Source organism: Trichechus manatus, unplaced genomic scaffold (assembly GCF_000243295.1).
Source record: "Trichechus manatus latirostris isolate Lorelei unplaced genomic scaffold, TriManLat1.0 scaffold00132, whole genome shotgun sequence".
NCBI classification, from domain to species: Eukaryota; Metazoa; Chordata; class Mammalia; order Sirenia; family Trichechidae; genus Trichechus; species Trichechus manatus.
The window spans coordinates 3,912,340-3,936,272 of NW_004444068.1; the positions used below are offsets into that span (position 1 = coordinate 3,912,340).

The 23,933-nt window shown below is 45.2% G+C and overlaps 1 protein-coding gene across 1 annotated transcript in view; it reads right to left on the bottom strand.

Annotated features, from left to right (window-relative positions):
• CLSTN2 (calsyntenin 2) overlaps positions 1-23,933 on the bottom strand; it is a 428,729-nt gene that overhangs the window by 224,730 nt on the left and 180,066 nt on the right. The window lies entirely within an intron of this gene.

Sequence of the window (23,933 nt, forward strand, 5' to 3'; positions counted from 1 at the left end):
TAACCAAAAGGTCGGTAGTTTGAATCCACCAGCCACTCCTTGGAAACCCTATGGGGCAGTTCTACTCTGTCCTATAGGGTCGCTATGAGTCAGAACTGACTCGATGGCAGTGGGTTTTCTTTCCACTCTGGTCTTCATTTACAAATCTAGTTAGCATACTATTACATGTCCCATATCCAGGGGAAGGTAAAATACATGCAAAAAGTATGTTAGGGCTTCTTAAAATCAGGCCTACGTCACAAACTAGCCTGGGCCAAGATAAAACACATGTGTTAGGAAGGCATTTGCTAGGCAAGTGCTAGTTTAAACAAGATCATAAGGGGTTCAACCCAGAGGAGAGGGAGTCGGCGAAGAACTCAAGCTTATTACACACCACTCACTTCACAAACACCACGTGTTTCGATTCTCACAGAAATCCCGCAAGTTCAATTTGATTGTCTCCATTTTCAGGAAAGGAAGCTGGGGCTCTGGGAGACATCTGTACCTTGCCCAAGGTCATATCAGTGGTGAAGTCTGTGTCTCAACCCAAGCCCAATCCCAAACTTGGGCTCTTTCTCCTGCATAGTGTAGTACTGTTGCTCAGTCAAGCTCTAACTTTTAAAACTGAAGACACTAAGGCCAGGACGGGTTGAGGACTAACCACTGATCAGCCAGATAGAACAACGTTCATTATGCACGTAATGTGTGCCAAGTACTTGTTTTTGCATAGTTTGAATACCTGAGTAGTTTATGTGGCTCTATATGTAGCTTGGGGAACCACAAAAAAAACTGAAAACCAAACCCGTTGCCACCGAGTCTATTCTGACTCATAGCGACCCTATAGGACACAGTAGAACTGCCCCATAGGGGTTCCAAGGAGCAGCTGATGAATTTGAACTGCCAACCTTTTCGTTAGCAGCATTGCGCCACAAGGCGAATGCAATTCAGCTAAGGACTAAAATGTCTAAGCCTCTGTCTGTTTCAAGGCCCCAGAGCTCTGAGAAAGCACAAAGACAGGCTGAATGCAAAGATTCCTGGGTCCCAACCCCAGAGATCTCATTCAGTAAGCTAAGTTTATGGCCTGGGAATTGGTATCTTTTTGAATTTTCCCAGGTGACTCTGATGTAAAGCCAAATTTGGAAACCACTGAGATGAATAGTCCGTTTTAGCTCTGATATTCTAAGAGCAATTGATTAGCAAATTAAAACCTTATGATTACTCTTCACTATCTCACTGTAATTCCAAAGGGCCTCTTCTGGACTTCTTAATACCTTTTCCTCCCAGAAAAGGGAGAGAGGTAGAGAGAAGGGGTGGGGGGAGAGTTCCTTAGTTTCCAAGTACTGTCGTAACAAAAATACCACACGTAGGTGGTTTTAAAGAAGAGGAATTTATTGTCTCTCAGTTTGGGATGTTAGGAGTCCAAATCCAGGGCATCAGTAGAGCTAGGCTCACTCTCTCTCTCTGTTGGCTCTTGGGGAAAATGCTTGTATAGTTCAGCTTCTCTAGCCCTGGGAGTTTGTTGGTGTTCCTTGGTTTATAGACTGATATTCACATGGTCTCTTCCCCTATGTGTGTGTGGCTCTCCATGTGTGTTTTCCCTTTTTATAAAATACGACTCAGAGGGGATGAGGTTTAGGACCCACCCCACTTTGTAAACATAACAGAAGGAAAACTCTGTTTCCAAACAGGGTCACATTCACAACTACAGTAGTAAGAATATCAATATATTTTGTGAGAGGGACACAATCTAATCCATAACAAAGGAAAAGAGAAAGAGAGGCAGAAAAGGGGAGAGAGAGAGATAACGAGAACACAGAAGGGAGAACCACAGTCCTCCTCTTGGGATTTCAAAAAAGCACAAACTGTCCAAATGGGAAAAACATCCCTAAGACCCTTCAAGTCCAACCTGTTATGCTACAGACAAGGCACCAAGGTTGTGAGGACACTTTCAACCCTGGACTGCCCACCTCTCGCCCGCACCCGAACCACTGGCCAAGGAGCAGACGGTGTGGCTGCCAGCCATGCCCACTGACACAGGACAGCTTTGCTGAGACAAGCCACTGCATAGTGTGACACATTTCCAGTCTCTCCTAATAGAGCAGCGTATGTGGGTCTGTGTCAGGTGGCCAGAACCCTGCTCTCTGCCCCCCACCTTATTAGATAAGAGCCCATAAAGCCCACCCCACTGTCTGGGAAAATCAGATTAAGAGAGCAGCTGGCCAGGCCATGGGGGCGTGGGGCAGGCTTAGCATCTGTGCACTGAGCTTCTCAGACCTGGAAGGAGGACTGCCCGCACTTCCCCATCTGTTTTACAAGACACGTGTTCCCCTACATCTTGGGCAAAAAAGGACTTTGGAGACTAGTGGCCAGGACTATGCAGAAAGGGTACCAACCTCTGCACAATTCTCAGACATCCTCATAGGGCCCCCACAAATAAGAGCTCTCTGACGAGTCTAATGCCACACCAAAACAAACAAACCTAGTTGCCATTGAGTCGATTCTGGCTCTTGGCGACCCCATGTGTACCAGAGTAGAACTGTGCTCCATAGGATTTTCAATGGCTTATTTTTTGAAGGTAGATCACCAGGCCTTTCTTCTGAGGCACCTCTGGGTGGACTTGAACCTTCAAACTTCCAGTTACCAGCTGGGCACATTAACCGTTTGCACCATCCAGGGACCCCATACAGTTTTTCTGGCAATTCTGAGGGTGCACATATTATAAAAGCCACTGCTTACTGACCTAGGAGCCAGGGTAGGACTGGGCATTGGATATACATTGCCTCATTTTATCCTTGCTGCCCCCCTTGTGGGAGAGATGTAATTATTCCTGCTTTACAGACAAGGCCCAGAGAAATTAAAATTCTTGCTCCAGAGCATTGGCAAAGCTGGGACTTGAACCCAGTCCTGAGCAAAGGTTGGCTCACAGAGGGCCCAGGGCAGTATTATGGATCCAGGTTTTATTCTAAAAGTGATGGAGTCACAAATTTGTGGCCCCAGATTTGCATTTCAAGCAGATTCTCCTGGCTGGTGGATAGAGACGAGAGAGGAGTGGATGCAGATGGAAAGCCATCACTTAGTGCCTGAAAGGAGAGAGACAGCAGCTGGAGAACCAGGACGCACAAGCTGCCTCGAGGCCTGCAGGTGAGGGAAATCCCAATGGGACAACCGTTTATCAAACTATAGACCATCTGCATCAGAATCGCTGCAGGTGCTATTAATTTAATTCAGATTCCTGGGCCCCATGTCAGATTTACTGAATCAGAAGCTCTGGGGGGAAAAGTCTAGACACCAGCATTTTCAAAACTTCAGGATTAAAAGATCATGCTCTGGAGCCAGAGTTTCTGGGTTTTCACCCCAACTCTGTTCCTTCCTAGCTCAGTGGCTCTGAGCAAGTTACCTGCTCTGTCTGTAAAACGGTTAATAAGCTACTGTTGTTGTTGGGTGCTGTCAAGTCAATTCTGACTGATAGTGACCCTATAGGACACTTCCCCATAGGGTTTCCCAGGCTGTAATCTTTATGGGAGTAGGTTGCCAGGTCTTTTCTCTAGCAAAGTGGCTGGTGAGTTTGAACCACCAATCTTTCAGTTAGCAGCCAGAAGTTAGGAAGGTTAAATAGGTTAATACATACAAATCCCTTAAGCTAGTTCCAAGCCACAGTAAGAAACTGATTAGTGTCCAATGCTAACTAAAGTCAACTGGTGGAGTCTCAGGCTCTGAGACACCCCAGCAGGGATGCTGTCATCACAGGGCTCATTGCAAGGATCAAGACGTCAGAGTGAAGGTGATTATAGTCTCTATCTTGGTGAGGCCAGCCCCACAACCTGGGTGTGTCCTCATGACCATGATAGTCAACACCAGCATCCCTCCCCTTGCAGATTCAGATGGAAAGGCAGCATCTCAGCCAACCCAGAACAGGCAGTGACTGGGGCTACAGAACTTCAGAGCTCACTGACAGCTTCAAAGAAGTCAGCCCCATACTCCTGAAGTCTGGCTCCTGAGTCCGGCCTGTTGGGCATCAACTGAGACCACAGCCATCTGGAGGCAGCAGCACTGGGGCTGATCGGTAGGAGGCAGCTGACTGGTTCTTCTCTCAAGTGTGCATCTTCTGAGGGGGAGGGGCGAGTATAGTAATGACCACTAGCCCCTCCGTTACCTGTGAAGCTGTGCAATTTGGTTCATGATGACTGAGGGGTCCTCAGCAGCCCCATTTCCCCATTGTCCAGTGAATGCCAGTGATCGAAACCTCTGGCAGCTGATTGTCTGCAGCACAATTCACACAGAGCAGGAGCAAATGGTTCCATGAAAGAAAACTCAAAAGCCCTCCCCCTCCAGGACTCCAGCTTTTAATACCATGAAAGCCATTTTAATACCATGAAAGCCAACAAAATCTTGGCAAGTCTACACTGGCTTTGACGGGCTGATGAAAGCTGGGGTGCCTGTGCATTTGGCAGAGGGTCAGTTGCCAGTCCCACCTCAGTTGGGCAGGGGGTTCTGCGCCAGACTGAGCCACAGAGTCCTGGAGCCCAGCAGCAGGGGCGCTCACGGTGGGAGATCTCTGTCCACACCGCAGGGGCCACCCGAGAGAGGCTGGCCCTTAGGCAGAGCCTGAAGAACCAGAAAGGAGGAAGTCCGAGCGCCTCGAATGGTACTCAAGCCCATCATGGCCTATCCCCAGCTGCGGTTCAGTCTCGTCCCCTTCCTCCTGCCTTGCACTTTAGGCTCCGGAAGTGTTCCACACCACGCCAGGCCAGCTGCTGCCTCTGTCCTTGCCTGTTAGGCTCCTCTACCTGGCCATGTCTTTCTTTCTCTTATTTTCCTGGGTTATTCCTCTCCATGCTCCACAGCCTGATTCCTGCCTCTCACCTCCACGGAGATCCCCTCTGACACCTGTGCACCCTGCCCTTGTCATCAACTGCACACACATGTGCCCCCAGCAGACAGAGGTCTGCAAGGGCAGCCCCGTGCCCCGTTCTCTATTTCTAGAGCTCAGGGCAGAACCTGGCACAGAGCGAACATTGAGAAGTGCTTTATGAATGTACTACCTGGAACATACTTTTAACCATTTACAAAACCAACCTGGTACCCAGCCAGGCGTAATAGTCCTAGGGAGTCACCACAAGGAGGGAAATTCAGTAGTGATCTGGCGAGGTCCCTCCGTGGGTATGGTTTGTTTCGTGCTCACTCTCGTTTCAAATACCAGATTCTGATCTCAGATCATCTAAGGGGAAAGGTATACGGGTGGAGGATTCTTACTTTCCTATAAAGTCCACCGAGCATTCCTTTTGCATAGAGAGTGACTTTGGTGCAAGTAAAATAGGTGTTAGATTGGCACACAACTTTCTCATCCCTCCCCGTTCCTGTACGATTTGGTGATAAGAGATCAGGTGGCTGCTTATTTTTTCTCACAGATCCTTCATCTATCATAGAATACCCTCGAAGAAAGTTATGCGCCTCTGTCCACAGTCCAGCCTCTGATTAGTGTAGCGTCCTGTGCAAGATGCAGCTTTTCTACCCATTATACTTTTACAAAGTAGCACTGGTGGCGCACTGGTTAAGCGCTTGGCTGCCAATCAAAAGGTCAGTGGTTCGAACCCACCAGCTGCTCCAAGGGAGAAAGATGTGGCAGTCTGCTTCCATAAAGGTCACAGCCTTGGAAACCCTACGGGGCAAGAGCAGTTCTACTCTGCCCTATAGGGTCACTATAAGTTGGAATCACTCAATGACAATGAGTTTTTTTTTTTTTAATGCTTTTACAAAATGGCACTTCAAGATAAAATAGGTAAACACGAAAGGTTACTCAACTCTTTAAAGATCATATACTATTAGGATGGTAGTCATTTAAGAAATATACACCTAGGTATAACCTCCTGGTTCTTAAAGAAGATCAGCTATGGCGGGTGGCAGGCAGGGAAGTCGAGAAAATTCAGAGCCGTATGCCCTTGCTCAGAATAAATGAAAGGCAATGAAAGCCCCATTGAGATTTGAAGTGGCTTTTCCCTCTCTGAGTCAAAGGGCTTAGCGTACCTCCAGTTCTGGCAAGACGCTTCTTTCCTCCACAGGGCCTGTGTCTGCAAGGCTCTAGGACATAGCCACCTGCAGCCTGATTTCCCCTAGACTGAGTCAGCCGGGGTCTTAAAGATAGTTAAAAACAAGATAAATTGGATTGGAAGCCTCAGAGACTGTGTTTGTCATTGATGGTCACAATTTGTAATAAAGAAGGCAGGGAGAATACAATTACTTAAAAGGTCTTTTTCGATGGCTGCTGGATCCTCCAATGCTGATATTAATTTAATTATACTTCTATAATCTTGGAGCCTTGAGCTTTAGGAAGTCAATCTGTCTAAGAGTACGGAAAAAAAATGAGCCATCGGGACACTGGAATCTGTGGTTGGAATGGGTAGGGACTCCCTGATAGCCTTCTCTCCTCTGACTTGCACTGCTACAGAACCGCCCTCCCTACCCCCCCAAAAAAACTGGAGTTCCAGGCCACACTAGAGTCTAAGTTGAACCAGTGTTATCAATTGAATTGTGTCCCCGCAAAATATGTGTTGTAAATCCTAAACCCTATACGTGTGGAGGAGCCCTGGTGGCGCAGTGGTTAAGTGATACAGCTGCTAACCAAAAGGTCGGTGGTTCAAATCTACCAGCCGCTCCTTGGAAACCCTGTAGGGCAGTTCCACTCTGTCCTCTAGGGTTGCTATGAGTTGGAATTGACTCGATGGCGATGGGTTTTTAATAGGTATACACGTGGATGTAATCTCATCAGGGAGTATGGTTTTCCTTGTTATGTTCATGAGGCAATATCAGTATAGGGTGTGCCTTAAACCAATCGCTTTTGAGACATAAAAGGAGTCATTTATGAACAGAAGCAAGTAAGTAGGAATGAGGGGAAGACAGATGCCATGCCACATGAAGATCATCATCAAGGAACGGAGGACCTTCCCCCAGAGCCAACAGAGAGAGAAAGCAGGGGAGGAGAACCACTGGCTGCTAACCAAAAGGTTGGTGGTTTAAACCCACCCAGTTACTCTGCAGGAGAAAGACCTGGCAATCCGCTCCCATAAAGATTACAGCTAGAAAACCCTATGGGGCAGTTCTACTCTGTCACAGGAGGTCACTATGAGTCCAAACTGACTTGATGGCACCTATCAGCAACAGAACTGGTGCCCTGAATTTGGACTTCCAGCATCCTACACTGTAAGAAAATAAACTTCTGTTTGTTAAAGTCACCTACTTACGGTATTTCTGTTATAGCAGCACTAAGAAACGAACTCAACCAGATGCCAGGAAACTGCTCTTTAGTCTTTAACAGTGTCAGTGTTGGGGCATTAGAAGCAACTGGGGAGTTAGATTTGACATGCCAATTACTGCTGTTTTGATTATTGGTCAGTCTGTTGTCAATTGGTAGACTTATTTGTGGATTGAATACCAGTCAATTAGGTTACTGGCGAATGAGTTAATGATGATCAATAATAGCTGCCACTGAGTACCAACTGTATGCTGGGCACTGTGAGGGTACTTTAAACATTTGATCTCATGTAATCCTTATAATAACCACAAAGAAGAGAAGAGGTTTGTCTTCCCATTTTACAGAGGTGGAAAGTGAGGCTCAGTGTTTTAACCAAGTTTACAAAGAAGGTACACAGTAGACACAAGACTTGAACTCATTCCGTGTGGCTTTAGAACACTAGATTTTTCTACTATTTGATGCTGCCTCCATCCATGTTCAAAACTCTCAGCAATCGACAAGAGCCAATAAGATTACTTCCCACAACTGACTAGGTTGAGAGGTCTCTGTCTTGATTAAAATCCAAGTGTGAGACGGGCAGGCTGCCTCTGGGACCTGTGGACCTGGTGACCCATTTGTTAGCTGAGGTGAAGGAGAAAGAACAAGTATTGGAGCCAAGGCGTAGAACCCAGGCCCTCCTGAATTAGGTTTGTGTTCTTCCCTGGGACCACTGTGCTTCTCTTTTCTGATTCTAGAAAATTATTTTCTTGCCAGGAAACTCAAGTTAAGATGTGATCATCTGTCAAGATGCTATAGTGGGAATCATTGTCTCCTGGTGCGCCTTTCCTTTTCTATCTTTGCCTTTGTCCTTGCTGTGCTCTTTAGCGAGGACACTCCTCTGAGAGGTCAATCTAATGAGCCATCACCATACACATGTGGAGTTTAGGAGCTGCTTTTAGGGAAAGGATACAACTTACTCCCCATAGAGAAGGAGACTCAGCAGCATTTTCCCAATTAGAAGGAGAAGATTCCCAGCCTCAAGTCTCCATCAAGGCAACTTTCAGCCAAAGAAACATCCGATCAGGGTAAGAAGTCAGTCATTCCTTTGAGAATCCCCCTTTGCCATTGCTCTGTGGGAATTTATACCCTCTCGGACTTAACCAGCTCCCTTGGAGACTCTGGTCTTGTGCATGTCTTCGTAAGAGGTAGCAACATGTGGTAACACTGACAGAACTTTCCTGAGACTCTAGGGTAAATAAAAGGTTGCTTTTCAGGGTCAACTTCCCAGACCGCTGGCTTGGCTTGAAGCTTGTTCGTGGGTTGATTCCTACACTTTCCCTTCAACTTCTGCCTGTTAGCATTCAGCCCAAACTCCAAGGCTCACCTCATCTGCACCTTTGGACTCCCCCTTACCCTTCAGCAAATGCCTTACCCATCCTTCAAGTCTCCTCTTAACTACTATCTCCTCTGTGTAGCTGTCTTGACTCACCCAGCGTGATTTAGTGATCCTTCCTTTAGCCTCAGGTGGAATGTGCCTTCATTCTGTATCTATCAGAATGTTGTAATTGTTTCTGTTCATGAGGGCCTCCCACATGGCTGGGATGCCCTCTAAGGCAGGTACCCTGTCCTTCCATTCGTGCCTTCATAGTCTAGCGTGGGCCTGGCACAAAGTGGGTCTTTAGCAAACGTTTGTGGTGTGCTCACTGAATGAGCGTGGAATAGTAAATGCACAAGTAGCACGGAACAGAAACTGAAGGTTTCTTGCATTTTAGTATTTTAGAGCTGCCACACTTTCTCATGTATTCAGGTCATATCCGTGGGAATGAGTCATTTCTCAGTGGCTGGAGTGGAGGACTAGTTTTGCTCATTCTAGAAAGTCATTCTATAATGGGCAACAATCAATGACTTCATGATAACGCTTCCTCCCTTCGTGGGTAGCATGTGGATGTTTTTCCGATGCACCTTTATGTGCAGTATCTCAATTAGTGTGTTATACCACTCCAGGGATAAGAGCATCTTCATCTCGCAGATGAGGAAACTGAGGCCCAAGAAATTAAGCAGCTGGACCTTGTCATCAGCTGCACACACATGTGCCCCCAGCAGACAGAGGTCTGCAAGCGCAGCCCCGTGCCCTGTTCTCTATTTCTAGAGCTCAGGGCAGAACCTGGCACAGAGTGAACACTGAGAAGTGGTTTATGAATGTACTACCTGCAACATACTTTTAACCATTTACAAAACCACCCTGGTACCCAGCCAGGCATAATCGTCCTAGGGAGTCACCACAAGGGCCAGCTCCCAGGGAGAGCTATGATAAAGCTGAAATGAAGCCCCTATCTCCTGCCTGCCTTCTTCTGCTGCTTTCCACCAATACCAGTCGGCCTCTTTTTCATCAAAATGACATATCATCTAGACATAAAATCCATGTGTAATTTTTTTTTTACATTTTCCTGGCCTTTTATCTGATCTCATAACAGCCTCAACAGCAGGCTTACTGTGGAGTTGCAAGGACTCTGAGGCCAGCGTTTTTCCTTAACTACTGTCTTATGACCTAGTCTTGTTAACTCTCCAACCATATGATGCTTCTAAACCAAAGCTTTCTTTGTCTTCTCCACAGTCATTTCTTCTCATCATGAAATTTCAAATTAATTCTGCAAAATATTTACTGTACGTCTCCTCTCGGGTCAATACTGTTAGGTGATATGAGAAAACTGAGGATGAGTGAGGATAAGATACAAAGTGAGGTGGGGTTCAAGGTGGTAGCAGAGAATTCCATTGAGTTAGGTGTTAGGGACCTGGACAGTGGGAAAGAGAAACTGTGGGAGTAAAATTGTAGTCTGTCCATGGGCCAGGGGCTGGGACCCTTAGGAGAGCTTGCATGCCTTGCTAAGGTACTTAGGCATTATTTTCCAGACACTGAAGAACCACGGCATCATGAAATCCTATAATGTTAGAGCTGGAAGTACTCTCGAGGTCATCTGGTCTACCCCTCCATTTTAAAGATGAACATACTAAGGCCTAGAGTGAGGTGTGATTTGCCCAAAGTCATATGGTGAGTTATTGGCAAAGGAAGGGCCTCCTGGAAAAGCAGATTTGAATTTCAGGGAAGTTTGACAAGTTGCCTGATCAAATACCCAACACTGAATACAGGTCAGTTAGATATCAAGACCCAAGTTCTCTCTGCTCAGCTGAGCCTCCCCAAATTTTACAAGGACCTGCTAAAATCAGGAGGAAAGGAACAGAGATTGAATCGTCTACCAGCCCACTGTAGCCGCTGCCTGCTTTATCCCTTACTTCTCCTACCCTGGTACTCATGCCTATCTCCAAAAGAAGGCCAAAGGGGTCCTTTTAATAGACCCTCTTGCCGGAAGAGATAATTGAGCTCCCCTGATAGGTGCGTACACCAGAAAACCCAGTGTCATCTATGCAAACAGAATGGGAGGTTGACTTGTGGTCTTGACTCAGCAATCACAGCCTCTGAACTTAATATTGATTCACCACCTTCCACCTTTCAGAGACCAAGGCAATACTCACATTTCTGATCCATTTCTTACAGCCAAGTGTTCCTCCTAGCCCAGTGCATCCCCACTTTATGTGGCTTTCCATCCAGAAACAGGTAGATTTTGAAAAATGCATTGAGTTTCTACTGTTTGCAGAAGTAAAGTGAGAGCAAAGACCTTGCTGAACAGCCTGCAGGTTTCCCTTTTCCCTCCAGGGTTGAGTGTAAGCACCCAAGTGAACTTTTCCTCTAGGACTGGGCCGGACTTCATCTTTCCCTTTTCCCTGCCTCCAATTTTACACTCCAACAACACTAAACAGCTTTGAGTCCTCTGTATGCATTTCTTATCTCCCTTGTCTTTGAACCTGCTGTTCTCTCTTCTTGGAGTGCCTTCCCACCTTCCACCTTTCACTTAGCTGTAAGACAGCTTAGGTAATCACCACCTCTAGGAAGTTGTCACTATTCCCCGGGCGGGGGAAGGGATGGCTCCTACAGCCCCTGTGCTCCCCTCTATTCCTGCCCCTATCACTCTGCTCGCTGTCTCCCCACTTGTTTTCCTTACACGGGGATCAGACTGATTCATGTCTGCAGACCCAGAGCCAAGCACAGTATTAGAAAACACTGAATGTGGTCCTGAAGAATAAATGTGTGAATAGATGAACTAATGGATGAATTTCAATCAGCACTGTAGTGTAGGAGGGGAGAGACACAAGTGAGCTTGGAAGCTTATGAGAATTGATGGAGGCTTGAAGAGCAAGCACCGGAGAAAACAGGAGCATCTTCTGAGAAGAAGAATGCGGGAGGGAGTCAGCACTAGTTAAGGGCAGACGCAGAAATGAAAATGCCACCTGGGGCAGGGGAGAGAGACTGCCCTAGCTATAGCATTAGATGTTCATCAGAATTGTCCTTCCAAGGACGAACAACTGGGACATTTCTTGCCCACTTCCCACCACCTGTTAGGTCCCTGGATGGCACAAACGGTTTGTGCTTGACTACTAACTGTAAGGTTGGTGGTTTGAACCCACCCAGGGCTGCTGTGGAAGAAAGCCTTGGCGGTCTGCCTCTGTAAAGAGTACAGCCAAGAAAACTCCATGGAGCTCAGTTCTACTCTGTAACACAAGGGGTCGTCATGAATGGAATCAACCTGATGACAACGAGTTTGGTTTCTGGTTTTCTCACCCCATTAGTGGAGAGTTGCCAGTGTGAGCGTTCACTCCCCTGCACTTCTGGGCAGTACCTGAACGTGAGCTGAGTGGTCCCCAGTGGATATGGAGATGCTCACAGTGTCAATGAATCCATGATAACTTCATGAAATCAGGTGGCCACAGGACGTAACGTGGGGCACAAAATTATCTGCCAGAGGCTGCCCTTAGGCCAAATCAGACACTGAGGATGCTCTCTTTATTTGCAGTGGTCAGGAAGAAGAGTGGCCCCCTGGCCCTCTCCCTCTGCAGAAGCCGAGGATGTAGAGTGAGGGCCTGGCTCTCTGTCATTCATTCTGGCTTCAGGAGCCAGCCTCATGGGACCCTAAAAAAGGCAGCCTCCACCCAGGAACAGAAAAGAGACTGGTACTACACCCCACCGGTACTCGGGGCCAGGCCGGGTACTCAGGGCCCTTCTTCCAGAAACAGCGGAAGGAAAAGGCACCAGGCTTGACTCTGGCTCTTGGCTAACTCTGAATTACTTACATTTAATATTTTATGGCAGGTATAATGATATAAGCTGCCTTCTTCAGCATCCATTAGAAATGAAGGAACATTTATATTTTAGTGGCATTTGGCCATAGATTCCCCATGTCTATTTTGCTGGGGCCATGCCATGAATACAGGACGCCAGATGAGAGGCCATTGATCAGAGCTTGGATCTCAACCCCATAAATATGACCTAAAGTGCTTACTCCTATAAAATCAAGGGAATGAGTTTGACTTTTTTATGAGGTTGGACTGAATTTCTTTTTTAATTCAAGGTGTGTGTCACATGTATTTATAAGCCAAATCAAAATCCTTTCTCTAAACGCTTGGAGATTGTTCTGTGAATACCCAGTACTCAGTGCGGAAGGCAGCCATGGAAGGAGGCATCAAGCAAGGGGCTGGGCAACAGACCCCAGGATCAGCCATTTCTGCCACATAGAGTATAAAATCATGAAGTCACAACATATAGATGAGAAGAGGTCTTACAGATGATCTATCCCAACCTACTGATACAAATGGGGGAAACTGGGCCCCTCAGAGAGCAGGTAATTGCTCAAAGTCACACATCAAATTGATGAAGGGAAGACTAGAATTTAGATCTCTGGCGCTCAGTCCAGTGCTTTTCTTTCTTTCTTTTTTTTAATAGTGTTTATTTTTTAGAGCAGTTTTAGGTCTATAGGAAAACTGTGCCGAAAATGCAGAGTTCCCATATATCCCCTTTCCAACCTGTACACTGTTTCTCCCATTATTAACATCTTGCATTCATGTTGTACATTTGTTACAGTTGATGAGCCTACAGCGCTCTTTTTGAAAAGCCCAGATTGATTCTATTACAAAACACTCAGGCAAAGTGTCAATGAGAAGTTTACTGAACACTTATTATATGCTAAGCCTTGCTTAAGGCCTTCCCATGTATTCACTTATTGAATGCTCAGAACAACCCTATGAGGAAAGAACTAGTATCATTGTTATTTTACATGGGAGGAAACTGAGGCAGGGGAGGTTAAGTAAGTTGCCCAAGGTTACCCAGTGAAAAGGCCAGGGTTTGAATCTAGGCTGTTAATCCAGAGTCCACTGTCTTACCACTCTACCGTATTGCTTCTTATCACGGTTCTTCATACGCCGTGTTTCAAGGGATGCCTCCCCATACACAGACAACATGAAGAACTGTACAGTGAGGAAATATTTCAGTTCTATTTATTGTGTATATGCTGAACTCCTCTAGAACCTCTAGCTTAAGTAAAATTGGGAAAAGAAACGGAGCGAGAACCACAGGAAGACAACCAACACACACTATCCAGAAAAGTCCTAGATATTTTACAATCCAATGAGGTGGTCGCTAAGGGAAGAGGTCTGTGTGGACTGGGAAGCTAACTGAAGCATCCATGTGGAGGGTGGGATTTCCCTGAACTCTGAAGGAGGAGCAGGACTTGGCTTAGCGAGATGGCTCATGTGTTGATTACCTGCATGTGTAAGTCTCATCCTGGGAACTGTGGGGAAGATCAAGAAACAGACACCATTTATCTACTTTCCAATATTCTGGGAAATGTCTGTCTACACTGGCTTGGTGGGGAACAGAATTTAGCTCCAGAAACGTTCTAGACTGTGGCTGGAGAAGCCACCCAGTTTCTTTCTAGAGAAGTTAAACCGGTGGCAAGGCCAGTGTGAATGAAAGAAGGCACAGTGATTACCCAGAACAACTGGTACTATTTTTTAGAGCCGTTTTAGGTTTATAGGAAAATTGGAATTACCAAAGGCTTCTGGGACACCCTCAGGGTGGTAGGATTAAATGACAATGGGCCTGAGATGCTGGGACTCCAGGTCTCCCCTCCTGCAGCCTAACTTTGAACTAGTTTACACATTGGGTTTCTAAGTACAATTTCACTAAACAAATGGACCTGTGGCTAACTATGTTTGAAAACTATAATTAGAAATTATCACGCTACACTGAATTCTTCCCATCCCACAATATTCTATAAAACAGTGACAAGAAAACTAACATCTATTGCGTGCAGGGTACTCATTTCAATTACTCCCACAAAAACAATAAGAAGCAAGTTTTACAGTTGTGCTCACTTTATAGATGAGGAATTTGAGGCTCATGGAGATGAAATGTCTTGCCCAAGATCACACTGGAGCCCATACTTGGACTGACAGCCATCTGATTAAGGCCCATATTCTCTCTAGTACACCAGGCAGCATGTCCAGAAATTTGCCCGACTCCCTTTTCTGAAGTTTGAGGAGAGGTTGAAGAAGGCCATCAGGAGACCTACATTCCAAGCCTGAATCCAGCAAAATGCTGATCCTATGTGGGTACAAGTAGGCTTTGGGGTTCCTTCTGTGCAAGAAGGTATTTCATAAACTGCCCATCCTGCTGGAGCCACGGGGCAGGTGGTGAGTGTTTGGGGTTATTTTCCTTGTCATTGTCCTTCTGGAGTACAGGATAGGACTACGTTGTAAAGAACAACGAGAGCATTCGTTACCATAGTGCATGGCAGAGCATCAGACTGTGATTAGCTGCCAGTAAGCTTCACCTCCAGTGATTCATGATTTTTCCTCTAAGAATTAACTCTGGTTCTTTCAGGGATAAGATGCATTCGACTTGTATTCTTTGTCTTCCGTGTGCTTTCCAGCATTGCTTTAACGATACTGACCTGTTTGCCAAGACCTACAAATACAATCACTTTAATGAGGTGTTATTTTTCTTTCTATGCAATGGATAATCTGATTTGATTACAGTTTTAGTTATTTTTTAGGGCAAACAGTTTGTATTAATCTTAGAAATGACAGGTCATGTATACAATATTTCACATAAAGGATGTTGAACTTTCACTCTTAAAAGAGATGTTTAAAGCAAATATGGTTACAGGGTACTTTGGGAAAATGTCACACCAAATTGCACACGTCAATGAGAGAGATTTGTTTGAAGGTGCAGAAGCAAAATAAAAGCTGTAGACTATAAATTTAAGGATTGGCTTTTCCATTTCTGCCAAGAAGGCTGTTAGAATTTTGAGGGGTATTGTTGAATATAAGTAGCTTTGGTGGCACAATGGTTAAGAGCTCGGCTGACAACCAAAAGGTTGGCAGTTCAAATCCAGCAGCTGCTCCTTGGAAATTCTACAGGGCAGTTTTATACTGTCCTATAGGGTCACTGTGAGTCAGAATTGATTCGACAGCAACGGGTTTGGCTTTTGTTCTTTTGGTGTTGAATATATATATTGCTTTAGGTAGTATTGACATCTTAACAATATTCAGTCTCCCAATTCATGAGCATGGAATGTCCTTCCATTTGCTTAGTCTTCTTTGGTTTCGTTCAGTAATGTTTTCTAGTTTTCAGTGCACAAGTCTTTCACTTCCTTGGTTAAATTTATTCCTAGACATTTTATTCTTTTAGATGCTACTATAAATGGAATTATTTTCTTAACTTCTTTTTCAGATTGCTCATTGTTGATGAATTAAAAACCTGACTGATTTTTGTGTGTTGCCCTTGTATCCTGCCATTTTGCTGTATTCATTTATTAGCTCTAGTAATTTTCTTGTGGATTCTTTGAGATCTTCAATATAGAGAAACATGTTATCTGTGAAAAAGTATAGTTTTACTTATTCCTTCCTGATTGGGATAGCTTTTATTTTATTTCTTTTCTTGCCCAATTCCTCTGGCTAGAACTTCCAGTACAATATTGAATAGCAGTGGTGAGAGCAGCCATCTTTATCTTGTTACTGATCTTTAGGGAGAGCTCTCAGTCTTTTTTCAATGCACATGATCCTAGCTGTGGTTTTTTCATAAATTCCCCCAGAATAGCAAAAGCAATCTTGAGAAAGAAGACCAAAGTAGGAGGACTCACACTTCTGGATCTCAAAACATATTACAAAGCTACAGTAATCAAAACAGTCTGATACTGATATAATGACAGATATACAGACCAATGGAATAGAATTGGGAGTCCAGAAATAAACTTGTACATTTATGGTCAATTGATTTTTGGCAAGGGTGCTAAGTTCATCCAATGGGAAATATTTTGTTGTTACTGTGTCCGTCGAGCCAATTCCGACTCAGTGACCATATAGGACAGAGTAGAACTGCCCCATAGGGTTTCCTACTGGGAAAGATTACAATAATTCCTATTGTAATCTTTATTGGAGCAGATCACCAGGTTTCTTCTCCCGTAGAGCCACTGGTGGGTTCAAACCACTGGCCTTTTGGTTGGCAGCTGAATGCTTAACTGCTGTGCCAGCAGGGTCCTTCGGGAAAGAATAGTCTCTTTAATAACTGGTTCTGTGACTCCTGAATTCCCACAAACAAAAGAATGAATCTGGATCCATACCTCGCAATATATACAAAAAGTATCTCAAAATAGATAAAGACATAAATGTAAGAATTAAAACCATAAAACTCTTAGAAGAAAATAGGGATAATGCTTCAGGACCTACTTTTTAACAACTGATTCTTAGATATGATACCAAAAGCACAGCAACAAAAGACAAAATAGATAAATAGGACTTCATCAAAATTAAAAACTTTCGTTCATTAACAAAGCGAAGAGACAACCTACAGACTGAGAGAAAATTTTGGGGAACCATATATCTGAAAAGGGTTTAATACCTAAAATATATAAAGAACTGCTAAAACTTAACAAAAAAGACAAATAACCCAATCAAAAAAAGGGCAAAAGACTTGAATAGACATTTCACCAAAGAAGAAATACAAATAGCCAGCAAATGCATGAAAAAATGCTCACTGTCATTAGTCATTAAAAACCAGCTGCTGTCAAGTCTGACTCATGGTGACACCATGTGTGACAGAGTAGAATCATATTCACAGGTTTTCAAGTGCTGATTTTTCAGAAGTAGATTGCCAGGCCTTTCTTCCTAGCCACCTCTGGGTGAACTCAAATCTCCCACCTTTCTGGTTAGCAGTCGAGCATGTTAACCATTCGCACCATGCAGGGATTCCCATTAGTCATTAGAGAAATGCAAATTAAATCCACAACGAGTTATCACTTTACACCCACTAAGATAAAAACAAAAACTGTTGCCCTTGAGTTGATTCCAACTCACAGTGACCCTACAGTACAGAGTAGAACCACCCCATAGAGTTTCCAAGGAGCGGCTGGTGGATTCGAACTGTCAACCTTTTGGTTAGCAGCCAAGCTCTCAACCGCTGCACCACCAGGCCCTGAAAAACAACGGGTGTTGGTGAGGGTATGGAGAAATTGAAACCCTCATCCATTGCTGGTGGAACTGTAAAGTAGTACAGCCGCTATAGAAAATAGTTTGGTGGTTCTTCAAAAAGTTAAACACAAAATTACCAGATGATCCAGCAATTCCACTTCTAGCTATATACCCAAAAGAACTGAAAGCAGGAACGCAGATACTTGTACACCAGTGTTCACTGCAGCACTGTTCACAATAGCCCAAAAGCAGAAACAGCCTAAATGTCCATCAGCAGATGAATGGATAAACAAAATGTAGTGTATGCATACAATGGAATAAAGAGAAATGAAGGCCGGATGCGTGCCATAACGTGGATGAACCTTGAAAACATGTTGCTGAATGAAGTCAATCACAAAAGGACTTATAGGAAATGGGCAAATGTATAGAGACCAAAACTTACTCGTGGTTTCCAGGGATAGGAGGGAGGGGAAAAGTGGGAGTCTTTGCTTAAGGGGCACTGAGTTTCTGTTGATGGTGGTAGAATAATTTGGAAAAGGATAGTGGTAATGGTTGCATAACATGATGAACATAATCAACGTCACTGAATTATACATGTAAAAATTGTTGACTTGGCCAATGTTTTGTTATACATATTTTTGCCACAATAAAAAAAAGAAAAAAGAAAGAAAGAGAAGAAAAAAAAAGCTTTGACCCAGTGATAAGCAATGGGGGAGGAGTTTGGAGAGGAGGTTCATGAGTGCCCCATCCATGCTGAGTTGAACTGTATCATCCAATCATCTTCTTACACAGCCTCTGGCAACCCCACCGTCTGCTTCCTCGTCTACCTTATCAAACTTCTGTTTGGGGGGCAGCTTTAGCTCTTCAATCTCTTTGTAATCAAAATAAATCTCTTAATAAGGATGCATGCCAATCATCTTGAATTTGTCATAGATATTAACTGTGGTTTCTGAAATCTTCAGCATTTTCTTGACGCATTTGCAGCCCCAGAAGGATCCCCTAACCTGCATTTCTGTGGTCACCATCCCCATGGTGTCACTTCTAGTTTATATAACCTGTTCTCGAGGCACAGAGGTCTTCTCCCTCATCGCTCGCTTGTTTCAATAAATCTGTTCAAACTGCATGAGATGCACGGACTTTCCCACACAGTTTGAGCTGCCTTTTCATATTTATTTGGATAGAATAGAAAGATATAAATATACATGCATACCCATGCTAAGAAGGCATTCTCTGCATTCGGGCTAAGCACGCTTATTTTTTTAAAATTGTTTTTCTCCTTGTTAAAGTAGTAAACATGAGAATTACAGAAATTTTGGAACATTGCAGAAAGGAAAGAGGAAAACCAATCAATCAGACTTCCAGAACCCTAGAAAATCGCTATCAACATTTTGGTCTGCTTTCTCCTAGTGACTTTTTTCCTATACCTAATTTTATTTTGTACACGTTTTGCTTTTCTTCATGGAAATAATGTGGCATATATACATTATTTAGTAGCTTTTTTATATGTCATTTAAAAATCATTTTTAACACTGCAGAATTAGAGGAGTATACCATTGATTCTAATCATCCTTCTATTGTTGGGCAATTGTTTCCTGTTGTACTTGCTTTTAGACGTTTTGTACTGGCAGTTTTCTACACAAAGGATAAATATTGTAAAGCATGAACATTTTTGAATAATTGAGTTCTCCATTAACCATTTTTAATTGGTCAGCAACCCTTTCATGAATACCTATTGTGGGCACAGTACTTTGCAAGGTGGTGTGGGAGAGATCTGGCAGTACAATAGCATGTCCCTACCCTCTGAGCTTTATTTGAAGGGGTGTGACAGACGCTTTTATCTGGCTGTCCCTCAGGGATCCACTCATCTTCCTTGCTGGCGGATTCCCCATTCTACTGACATCATTAGGACATCTGCTTCTGTGCATGACCTTTGAATACTGTTGGGTACGGATGTGATGCTAGGAACTGCTGCAGCCATTTTGTGAAGAAGAGAAAAGACCAGTCCTTGGACAGAAGCTGACATTGGAACCTGGATCCTTGGTGATGTCATTGAGCTTCTTATCTAACTCCTCCCTGGGCCCCTTCTACTACCAGACTTCTTATTAAATGAGAAAATATGTTTTAGTCATTGTTTTTTATAGTTGAATTAGATTTTTTAATTGCATCTAAAAGCATCCTAACTGGCAAATAAAATATAACCAATACATATCCTGATAATGGGTACCATTTATGAAGCATTTGATAGACTTTATCTTTAATTGAATAGTAACTCCAGTGAAAAGTTGAAGAGATTGAATATCAGAGAAGCTATGGGATGTGCCCCATCATGAAGCTGGGCTATGAATCTCTATGTGTGTTAGTGTGGAGCCCTACTCCTGGGTAGATGAGAGAAGTGAAGTGTGTCAAGTACATTGTCTATGAGGCTGACGAAGAAGTGGGTAGCTTCCGCAGCTCCTGTACCCTTTGCTGAGATGTGCACATGTGGAGATTTCTGCATTTAAAACCTTTTTGCATCTATTAATTTATTTGAACCTCCCTAAATATCTTGGGGAAGAGGAGACAGGCCTAGAGAGGGTAAGGTCCCTACCCCAAGGCACAATGCTAGCTGGTGACAGAGAGCCCCCTCCATGGAAGCCCCCCGTCTAAGCACTCAGGGAGAACCTAGGAAGCCCACTGCTGGGGAAGCCTTCTCAAGGAGACAGCCCCTTCTTCCTAGTTTTCTCTTAGTCCCCACCAGTAGGTGATCTTATTTTCTCGAGTGCAGCATCTACCCCGCGGTGCTGTTAACAAACATAATACATCAGAGAAAGAATTACAAATATTTACGGCTGTAATAACTTCCCATCCAAAAAAAGGGCATGGATCAGATCACTATAAAAAAATCAACCCAGTGTGAGGTGTGCTTTTTATTTCCCCTTTAGATTTTAATGCAGATAATGTACGTGATTTTCTGGGGGTAAGAGACTTCTGCTTAGGGAAACGGGACTTGACATGGCAGGGAGGCTAGTTTACAAATGGGGGATTTATTCTGTGATTCACTGATTCTATCAGAACATTGTAACCCAGAAATCCCTCAGACGCTTTACAATGGGGACTTGGAGATTCCAGGAGGGACAGCATTCTGTGGATGTGTGAGTCTGAGACCCAGCAAGACTCCTCTTCCACACACTCTGTGTCTTTCACAACCTGCATTTGGGAAAACCTTTTTGTTAATTTACTTTTAAGGTTCAACAAGAAATAATAACAAGAGGGCTCACTCTAAAAGGGTCAGTTCCTGGCATCTGCCCTAGAAAATTTCCCTGAGCATTGCTCACCCTAGGCTCCTGTGGGGCGCCTCCTCTATCCTCCATTACTCCCTTGAGGTGATTCTCACTCGGCATCTATCACTGTTTCACTGTTTGTGGGACTCTTTCTCATCCATCTCCCCCACTAGAATCTGAGGACCTTTAAACAGAAACCGTATCCTATTTGTGTCTGTAGCCTCATCCTCAGCATAGAACCTGCCATGGGAATAAAACTCAAAACTAACCCTGTTGCCGCCAAGTCGATTCTGATTCATGGCGACCCCATGTGTTACAGAGGAGAAGTGCTCCATCGAGTTTTCTTGGCTGTAATCTTTATGGAAGCAGATCGTCATACCTTTCTTGTGCGGCATGGCTGGGTGGGTTTGAACTACCAATCTTTCAGCTGATAGCTGAGAGCAAACCATTTGAGCATCCCAGGGACTTGCCACGGGGATAGGCGCTCAACACCTGTTTATTCAATGATTCCTAAACGGTGCCCAGGGAAATAACTTGGGGTTGTTCCACATCTTGGCATTCAGGGGGGGAGGTTGTAACCAGGTTTTCTCAGATTCTGGGTAGGGCAGCCTGAAGGAGACCAGTGGCCAGTGTAGAACACACAATCAGAGGCAGCCCCCAACTCTCCCCGACACTGCAATTCTGTCTCTCTCCTTTGCTGTGAACTTAGCTAATTCTAAGGCTCTGCCCCTGTGGACAGTGCCTGCCCCAAGGTTTCTGTTCTCCTGGAGGTCTGCAGTGAAGACATAGAGCCGCAGGAGGTGGAAGAAGGTGACAGGGCTCTGATGTCTGCCCTGAGCTAAGAACAAGTCAAGACCACCTTGTTCTAAGTGTTGACCATGTACCGTACAAGTCTGCAGGCTTACAGCCCGCCTGCCCTCAGACCCTGGACTCCCAGGGAAGCTGGGAACAAGGCTAGTGCCATGGATACCATCTGTATTAACACTTTCTGTTAGCTGCTGTTGAATCAGCTCCCAATTAATGGCAACCCCATGCATAATGGAAGGACAGTTGTGATCCATAGGGTTTTCATTCACTGATTTTTCGAAGTACATTGCCAGGCCTTTCTTCCCAGTCCATCTTAGTCGGGAACCTCTGCTGAAACCACTTCAGCTCATAACAACATGCAAGCCCTCACTGACAGACCATAGTGACTGTGCGTGAGGTGCATTGCCAGAAACCAAAGCCCAGTTTCCCCAATGGAAGGCAAGAATTCCATCACTGACCCATCAATGCCTTCTCTTGAACACCAAAATAACAGAAATGGGAAAACATGTATTTCCCAGCACTCTTTTCAAGGAGAGCACTCTGATACAGTCTTGGGGGCAGGTGTGGGGTTGAGGAATGCTCCGTGTCTCCTGACTACCTTCTAGCGAGGGTAGCTGTGGTTAGCCAAAGGCTCCAGTTTCTCAGGGGTGGGGGTGGGGGTTGTAAGCTGGACCTGCACCTCCTCAGCTCCTTCTCCTCCCTGCCTTCATCCTCACCTCTAACTAAATATGCAGAAGAGTTTTAGAACTGTCAGTTTGAAGGGTGGCAAGTGATTAGCTTCTAGGGTCTCCGACAGTCTCTATCTAGCCCTCCTGAAAGAAGGTAGCAGGTCTGAGCATGAATCCACACACCAGGGTGCAGGAGCAAGACTGGACACCACAGGCCACTGCTGGGAGCTGTGACAGTTCCAAGAGAGGGAAGAGACTGGCTGGGCTGAGGGGCGACAATCACAGACAAGCCAGGCCAAGGGGTGACGTTTACAGACAGGCCGGGCCGAGGGGTGATGCTCACAGACAGGCTGCGCCAAGGGGTGACGCTCACAGACAGGCTGGGCCAAGGGGTGACGCTCACAGACAGGCTGGGCCAAGGGGTGACGCTCACAGACAGGCCGGGTCGAGGGGTGATGCTCACAGACAGGGTGGGCTGAGGGGTGACATTCATAGACTGGCTGGGCCAGAGCCCAACTAGCAGACAATTACTTAGGAGATGGATTTAGCCAGTCAGGAGTACTGAAGGTGTTGTCCAAGAAAAGGGAGGCTGAAGAGGCTTGAGCAGGGAAGCTGGACTTACTCTGGGCTTAAGGACATGGAGGGTCCTGGGGAAGATCCATCTAACCTCCTCCTCAAGTCCCTAAGGTCCCCATCCCAGGAACAAGCTGTGCTCTGTGTAAGGGAGACCTGCACAGCCAAGGGAAGCCGCCATTTCCACAATGACTCACCATAATCACTCAGTAACCTAGGACATCCTTGTTCCTTTCCCTCCATAACCAAGGCCTGGTTTCAGCCCCATGGCCCCCAAAGGATAAGGGGCATTCTGAGATACCCTCAGCATACCCCTGGTACAGTATCATTTGGTGGAGTGTTGTTGCTGGCACCCAGTAAAAATAACTTCAGATCCTATTTTCTGTCACCTCTGCTCACCTCCCATCAGACTAACAACCCTGACCATCCCAGCCTCTTAGGGATTGCGTTGGCTTTCTGTGTCTGCTTTCCCCGCCCTGCCATCTATTTGCACATTTCTGGGCTGTCTGAGGCCCCACTTGCAGCTCCACAATGGACGTTTTTCTCTTTGGACATGGTTGAGGGCCGCCACCAATAATGAACTTGCTCCTGAATCCAGAAAATACATCCCTTGAGCCCCCTCAAAGAAGCATGGTGTTGCTGGCTAGAGGCAGGGCCTGCTTGGTGTCACCAGCTCTCCGTGACACAGTCTAGCTTGACGCTGTGTGGCCAGGCCCTGAAGTGTACACTCAATGCCAGCAGGGGAGGAGTGTGCCCAGGACAAGGTGACACCTGCATTTGACAAACACTAAATCGGGACCCTATCTTTTATCTCTCTGTCATTTTCCCCATCAATCCTATCATGTCCTCATTTCTCTTCCAAGAGAAAGTGATTGGGTTGTTATTTCCATTTTGGGACCCACGGTGAGGCTCCCCTCGCTGTCTTCCTCCTTGCGCAGTTTCCCCACTCCTTACCTACCCAGCAAGTACAAATGACAGTGAACTCTGACAAAGCCCCTGATACCTTGTTGAACCTGTTGCTGTCCAGTCGATTCTGACTCATGGCGACCCCATGTGTTA